The following is a 9,140-nucleotide window of genomic DNA, read 5'->3' as shown; positions in this document are numbered from 1 at the left end:
TAGCATTTGAATCTACTCCCTGATGGGTTCGAATCCATGTGTGTATTCAAATCCTTCCATAGGGTCGATTCATTTTCTTCCTTTTTCACTATATGCTAACTACCTTTTTGTCCTTTCACTTTAAGGCCCGACTTTTTTGCATGAACTTGAGTCCTTCAACCATTGACATCTCATTTGATCGTCTTGTTTTACCTGCTTTACTCTTCTTGCCTTTTCTAGCTTGGCTTACATCCTTCTCTTGTTAAAATGATTCTTTTTTCTCTTCTTCAGGCAAACAATATTGCTAAGCCATTTGGATAATGTGCTTCTTGACATGAGTTACTTGTTTCTTTTGATGTATGGGACAATTTAGACATTTTCTTGCCACTCGAACGAATATGCTACAAAAAAATTCCTTTAATGGCTTCTTAAGCAACACAACATACTTATTACATATCATTAGAAGTTTGAGTGTTTATTATCATCAAAATTATCCAATTGAATTAAGATCTCGAGACCAACACTTTTATCTCAAAACAAAGAGTGAGATAAACTTTTAATTCCTAAATTCCAACTAAATCATCACTGACAATGTCACAATGCAAAGTAATATTAACACAATTCCTTAAAATGTCCTTCTAGTAAAGAGGGTGGATCATGAAGGTTTTGAGTATAACCAAATTTTAGAATTGTTGAACTAAATTTGGAAAACCAAGCATGAAGAGCTCATTTTAAACCATATAAAGCATGTCATAAACCTACAAATTTGGCCCTTAGCGTGAGAAAACCAATATAGGGCTTCGGGTAGACCTTTTCAAAAAGATCACCATTCAAAAAAGCATTTTATACATCCATTTGAAAAATACTCCATTAACAAATGGAAGTAAGAGTAATCAGGATACAAATAAAAGTGAGGCAAGCTACAAGAGCACAATTGTTTTCATAATCAATATCAATTCTTGAGAATTACCCTTTTGCAACAAGAAATGTTTTATATCAGTCAATCGAACCATCAAATTTAATCTTAATTTTGTACACCCACTTACACCCTATCACAAACTAATTATGTGGAAGATTAACAAGTTCCCTTATGTGAGCCTTATGTAAGGCTTCCAATTAGTTTGCCACTGCTTATTACCAAAGAAGATAAGAAGAAGCCTTGCTATAGACGAGGTTCATGGAGAGAATCAAGAGAAGAAAAATAAGTATTTGATGGCCCCTTGTCAAATTGTGAGACCTTGATTCAAGCAAGGAATTAGTAGCTGGGAGATCATCTGAAGAAGCAAAAATCTTGAGTGGAAGCATCAGGCAGAGAGACATCAAGGGATAGAGAAATTGAAGGTTGTGGAGCTTGCACTCACATATATAGCAGATTTGGACTGTATTTTCTCACATTCTTGCACTGGAAGAAAAAACAAAGCAAGTTGACCCACAAGACGAAGGTCAAAACAATTGGATGCAACACCATAAAGACGTTCAAAATGAGTCAATCCATGTGACACTGATAATTAATCACGTTATAGAAATAAAAACACTTTTCCCCTAAAAGGATTGGAGGACGGAAGATGAAATTAGTAAAATACGCTATTTTATTGTGGTGAGTGGGAATACGACAATTGGGATAGTGTACCATTGATGTGGTACATATTCACTACCCGAATCAGAATGAAATATTTTAATGGAGGTCAAAAATTGGGTGTGGGTCATGGTGGAAAAAAACTACATATGCATCAAAGCAATTAGATTGAGAACATAAGAATAAATCCAAATATATCGACTATAACCATTGACAAATATCACATAATAACACGAATCACCCATGGCTAGGACAGGAGCAGGTCCTCAAATATTAAAATATATAAAAATGACTAATAAAATTTAGATCATATCTACTAAATGATAATGCGAATTGTTTAGTAAGTCTACAACTCATACAATTCTATTCCCTATAAGAAATTGATCCAAGTGGCTTGGATGAATCAAAACAATGAAGACAATAGACAGATACATGACCTAAACATTTATGCAAAAGAAAAAATATTTGAGGAGATACTAATAGATATACCAAAGCGAAAGGATAAAATAGCAGAAGAAGACTCTGTAAAGTCTCGAGCTCGAACAACCTCCTAACTTTACAACATGTCCCAATAACATTCCCTGATGAAGGGTCCTTCACTAAAAAACCAGATAATAAAAAAATAACATAAAAACCAAGATCACAAGTTGGCTAATCGACAAAATGCAAATATTATAGGAGTTTGAATAGACCTAACTTTAACAATTCGGAGAGTAGAGTCATTAGTTGTATAAATGGAGGGAAGAGGAATGCTAGTAGAACAAAATATAGAATGAACAAAAGACGTGATTGGATGCACCAAAGTTAATAATAGAAGAATGATTACTTGAAGCACAAGACAAAATATAGGAAGAAGAACTATTGCCAAGACCTGCTAGGGGTTTATTAATCATGTCTTAAATATCATTTGTAGAAAGAGTGATAACATGTTGCTCAACCTAGTCGAGAGGTACTATTAGAAGAAATAGAAGCAACAAGCACAAGAGGGAGATGGCTTAGCCAAGGATTTCTTGTTCTTGAGAGCATCATATGTACACTTCATGCGCCCAAATTCCTTGCAATAATTATATTGGACTTTTGACATATGTTGTGAAGCATCTTGTTTACTGTTTGAAGTAGAAAACTGACGTTGAGTAATAAAGGATGACTAAATAGTAGGAACAACTATAAGAACAATCCCAACCTCTATAGTAAGATGGCGTATATGATAACTTGCTATTTTATGGATTTCTTGGATAATACTTCTAATAAGACATTAACAACATATGGAATTGGGCTTCTATAAACAAGGAAGTAAGAATAAATTTAAATTCATCTTGTAATGCTATAGGTAAGTTTCATCTATGTATTGCTAAACATTCTAGTAATATTTTCAATGTCAAACTTATGATCCATAACAACCAATTGATGCCACAAAAATGACATATTTGAATTGGAATTCAATGATAGATTAATATTTACCTTGACATAAGAACGAATATCCATCTCTAGTTTATACTTACAGGAAAAAGTAGTGAAAACTTCATTTGAAGGTCAGACCAAAATTTTTTTGCAGTTTGATATTTACCAAGTAGCTTTCGCAAAGCCAAGAAAGAGCCTTGTAATTAGTTATCTCCCACTCATAGCTTTTGAAATATGGGATTGAGAAATAACATTTGTTTAATTGGATCTCTTCTCCCTTGTAACATATTTTCACACATTAATTATCTAGCCTTTAGAACATTTCCCACAAATAGATAGCCAATGTGTATACTTTATTTCATCCATTTGTATGGGTATTGGTTAAATAAGCTCAGTGGTGAAGGCCATTAATAAAATTTAGCAATCAAATTAAGCAAAAATGATGAGAACAAAATAAAAGAGGGTTGACTGATAAACCCACATATGATCAATCCAAGCATAATACCCACAAGTTAAGTTGTCCTCAACAAGGATAACTTTTGTCCTCAACAACAATAGTAGAACACCAATCCACAAAGCAATTGTAGTTTTAGTCCAAGGCAACCAAAATCATGAACCATAATTATATCAATTCCACAACGAATCAACTTAAATTAAAGTGAAGGAGGTTATTAATTAACCATGATGGTAAAATGGATGGATTCACTCAACACAAACAACAAATCCAAGAACAATGAAGCGTCAACACAAGTTTAAAAGAAAACTAATGTCAAGACGAACCGAATCAAAGAGGAAATATTATCGTAAGTGATGATTTTTTGTTGAAATTTGTTGACCCACAAAAATAAAATAAATGTAGATGAGAAACACCAAACCAAATATGAAACAAAATCCAAAACTACAAAATGAAGAGAGATCGCTGAGAAGAGTTTAGGAGAAAAAATGACAAAAGGGAAAAAGATTAGAATGGATGCAATAATTTGATAGTTGATCATATTTAGATATGCAAATTAAAGATGAATCTCATGAAAAGAGTGTCAAGCAAATAATTTTAGTGAGGAAACACGAAAGAAAGTAGAAAATCTGAGTGCAAAAAGACAAAAATGATTCATAATCTCTCTGCAACCATATCTATGACCAAGAGAATGAAGGCCATTTACAACAAGTTAACTTATTGTAACTTATAAAAAATTCATTCAATAGTGATTTGACCTATTTGAGTTAAATTTTTAAAAACCCAACAAAACAAAGTCTACTGAAATGGCTCTAATACCATGCCAATGAAAGAATTTTGCATTGTATTTCTCATCTTTAAATCAATGCTATTATGCTATTTATACATGAGTAGTTAATTAAGTAAAATATCCTTTCCAAGTATGAAATACAAAAAATGTAAAGATAACTTATTTATAATCTGACATTAGTGATCAATCCTACTTCCTGGTTATTTAAGAAGAAAAGTTGGAATTCAAAAGTTGCTTGTAAGTTAATGTAAAATTTTTCTTATTGGTGAGAATGAAAATTGTCCATGAAAAGGTTAAATTATTTATGATTTCTATGAAAAATAAAAGATATTAGTGGAATAGAAAATTTCAAGAGTCACCTTCAACTCGCCGTAGAAAGGGATCCCAAATATCCATTGATGACACTTGCAGATTCATTGACGTGATGAACAGTATTGCTGAATCATTTATAGAGGTCTTCCAACCTAAAGATGTGAATACCAAACTATCATGGTACGAAGCCCTTCTGGAAATATCATGCTTCTCAGTGGTTGGACACGACAAATAAGAAGGATATGGTCGTTAGGATGATAATGGAAGAACGACGTGAATGACTTGATTTTAATTATCATGAATTGTAATGAATTTTAAGTAAACTATTGACATTGGGGCAACTAGTTTGTATTAATGATGTTTTTTTTTAATTATGACATTGTAAGACTTGGGCAATTATTGTTGTGTTATAAATGTCATTATATTTTTGAATTATTATTGTGTTGTGATTGTGTGGATGAATATGGTTGTGTAAGATTGTGAATGATGATAAGATGTGTGAATGAATATGGTTGTGTGGATGAATATGGATATGGTGAATATGGATGAGGATGAATATAGTTGTGGAGGGTTGTGAATGAAGATAGGATGTGTGGATGTTGATAAAAATAGATGTGGATGAATATGTCTCATAGGAGTTGGGGAATTAATTGAAGATGTGATGTGATTGAAGATAGGTTGTAATTGGAGATAGGGGGTGTTTGTGGTTGTGTAGAAGTGTGATTGAAGATATGGGTATGTTTGTATTTATGTATTTGGGTTGATACATGCCGTGGTGTTCTGGTTGTGATTATGATTGTGTAGAGTTGTGATTAAAGATAAAGGTGTATTTGTGGTTGTGTAGAGGTGTGATTGAAGATAAGTTGTGATTGAAGACATGCAAATGTTTGTGTTTATATATTTGGGTTGATACACGTTGTGGTTTTATTGTTGTGATTGTGGTTGTGTAGAGTTGTGATTGAAGATAGATTATGCTTGAAGGTAGGGGTGTGTTTGTGTTTATGTCTTTTAGGTTGATATAGGTCGTGGTTTTTCGATTGTGATTATGTTTGCAGGTATCCATAGATGATATTACAAAAAAATAAAAGATTGTCATTATATTTGCCTTCACCACAATTATGTTTTCCACATCAAGATACTATTTATTCCATTGCAGTAAACATGTATCATGTTCTTATGGGATTGGTGTTCCATTATATTTGCAAAAGGCATTAGAAAAATCACCTATTAAATTTCAGAAAGTTTATAGGATTAATCAAATTATCTTTCACAAATTGACTGACATATTAAAGAATAGAGGATTCTTATTAGCCACAAGGACCATCTCGGTGGAAGAACAATTTGCATATTTTCTCCTCACTGTTGGTAAAAAATAATCATATAGTGTCACATCAGAGATGTTTGATAGATCGAATTAGACCATAAGTATATACTTCAATAAGGTGTTGGATGTTGTTGTCAAACTTTACTCTGATTATATCAAACGACCTTCAGAATGCACTCACTCAAAGATTTTAAACAATCTCATGTTTTATCTGTATTTTAAGATAACATCACTAGTCCTCTGGTGAATAATTTTAGGTTCATATTAAATATGTGTCTGTATTAATTGAAATTGTATCATTAGGATTGTATTGGGGCTATTGATGGAACTCATATCAAAGCAAATATCCCACTTTAGCAACAACAAAGATTTTGGAACAAGATTTCTCTCATAAAATGTAACGGCAGCATGTACATTTGACATGCAATTCACTTATGTACTGGCTGGATGGGATAGATCAACAACTAATTCACGTGTACTGAAGTTAGCATTGACTCGACCAGATAAACTTTGTGTATATGAAGGTAAATAATTTATTTTTATGTAGTATTTTTTTATTACATTCAATTAATTTATGTAGAATATATCTTTTATTGTAGGTAAATATTATTTAATCGATGTTGGTTATGCAAATCTTCTATGATTTTTGGCTCCATATCGAGGCATTCATTATCATTTGCAAGAATTTGGAGATAATCTTCCCAGAAATGATAAAGAATTATTCAACCGAAGGCACTCATCTTTGAGGAATACTATTGAGTGTACTTTTGATGTTTTAAAAACTCAATTTCAAATATTAAAATACGCTCCTCCATTTACTTTTGAGATCCAGAAAAAAATTGTAATTACTTGTTGTATGTTACATAATTATATACGTACAAAGGATTACTGGGATACCTTTGAAACGAAAGAGGTTGATTCGAGTGATGAGCTTAGTGGAAGAGATGGTGAGGTCTTAGGTGTAAATTATGATCAAGATAGCGATGACAGTGATGGTCTTGTAGATGATGACAACCAATTAACAAATATTTTGAGGGAGTGTGGATTACAATCCGTAAGAGCATCATACCGAGATGGCTTAACGACTCACATGTGGAATGATTATTGATTATTGTATCTTACTAATTTTGAACATGTATGTTGTCTTTCACATGTACTAACTTGATGTTTTTTGTATTAAAGTCACAAACATGTTAGCTAAACGTTTGCTTTTATATTGTGAATTGTGAACTTTTACATGTAATTCGGTTCATTATCAAGCATTTTTTTAATTATTCTATTTTATCATTAATTAAACTAGTATTTTTTATTTTTTGAAAATATATTATTAATTTATACTACGTAAAAATATATATTATATTATTAATAAAATAATATGTATATTTATTATTGTAGTTTTTTTATTACTATATTAAATTAGTGATTTAAGAAGGATAATTAAAATATTTTTAAAGTAAACATTTGATCACGTATTTTTGTTTAATGTTATAATTTTTTATAATTAATTAAACTAATGGTTTTTTATTTTTTAGAAATATATTATTAATTTATAATATGTAAAAAGATATCTTATGTTATTAATAAAATAATATACTTTATTTATTATATTCATTACTATTATTTTTGTTTACTTTTTATTTATTTTTTTAATTAATTAGTGCACTAGTTAATTTTTATATGTAATTATTATATTAATTTATACTAAACTGTAATCTATCTTAATTTATCAATGAAATATCTTATTTAACTAATTATTATATTAAAATATTTGAATATTACATTAAATTACTTATTAGGGTAGTAACCATGTTTTTTAGGTTAATTATCAATTTAGGTATATGATTTATTTAGGTATATTATCAAAAGTAACTCATTCTCTTGTTTATACTACATTTTTCATTTTGGGAACTAACACAGGAAAGTGTTTTTCGGTGCATTCATTTCACTTACACTAAGGAGGGGTTAGTCCACAATGAAGTGGAATGAATTCCCCTTGTTCATCAAATAATGACGTTAGTGTAGAAAAAATTGAATTGAAATGAGATTACACCATTTCATTCGCTCAGGCAAAAACGAAGGAAAGTTGATTCATACCTATTTTGATAATCAACCACTTTCCTCGCGCGACGCGCGTTGCTTCTCCCCCCCACCCCGAAAGGAAAAAATTTATCGTCATTCGCTATTCTCCTCTCCCTCTCCCTCGGCCTTCGTCTCCCGGTGATTTTTTTCGCCCCATCTTCTTCCTCTCGTCTTCGCTCTCTCTCCTCCCTCTCCAACCCCCCCCCCCCCCCCCATGTCGTCGGCCTCCCTCTCTTCTCACTCTCGGCGTACCGTCGGAGCGCCGCCTCCGCTATAAAATAATTATTTTTTTATTTATTTAATATATTTATTCTATAATTACTATATTAAATTAGTGATTTAATAGTCATAATTAAAATATATTTAAAATAAATATTTGATAAATTGTTTTGGTTTAATTATCCCATCGCTATTATTAATTAAACCAATGGTTTTAAATTTTGTGACAATATATTATTAATTATTAATACATAAAAATATATATTATGTTATTGATAAATATATTTATTTATTATTATTATATTAAATTAGTGAGTTTTAATGTTAAAATATTTCTTATGTTATTACAAAATTATTTATTTATTTATTATATGCGCTTCTGTTATTTTTTACTTTTTTTATTAATTTTTAATCATTTATTCTAGTCATTGTATTAATTTATAATAAACAATAATCATTAAGTAATATAATATAATTTTTTCGTTTTTAGGATATTAACATATTTTAATACTACACGTTAAATCACTTATAAGTGTAGTAACCATGTTTATTTTGGTTAATTATCTATTTAGGTATATGTTCTATTTAAGTATATTATAAAAGGTTACTCATTTTCTTGTTTATATCATACTTTTCATTTGGGGGCACTAACATTGGAATCTGTCTTCCAATGCACTTGAACTCGTCTACACTATCACTCAAGGATAAGTTGAAGTTGAATCAATTCATTTAAGTTCAATTCAATTCTTCATTTCAATTGAAGTTCATTGTGGACTAACCCCCCCTAAGTAATTCACTTTTACTTTCACTTATTATATTGGTTAAAAATGTGTAACATCTCATTTCATGTGCCTAGCACATAAGCATATTTACATGGGTGCTCATTTGGTCACATGTGAAATTTTAGTAAACCACCCAAATGCTTTAGTACCAAAGCATGAACACATGCAATTGCTACAGACCCGTGAAAGGCAATTGATGCATTTTTAATCAACAATTGTTTTTG

Source organism: Aristolochia californica, unplaced genomic scaffold (assembly GCF_029961685.1).
Source record: "Aristolochia californica isolate CCGP_79_NKW_82.1479 unplaced genomic scaffold, dmAriCali1.0.hap1 SCAF_1, whole genome shotgun sequence".
Classification (NCBI taxonomy): Eukaryota; Viridiplantae; Streptophyta; class Magnoliopsida; order Piperales; family Aristolochiaceae; genus Aristolochia; species Aristolochia californica.
Note: the sequence above shows the minus strand (reverse complement) of the source record.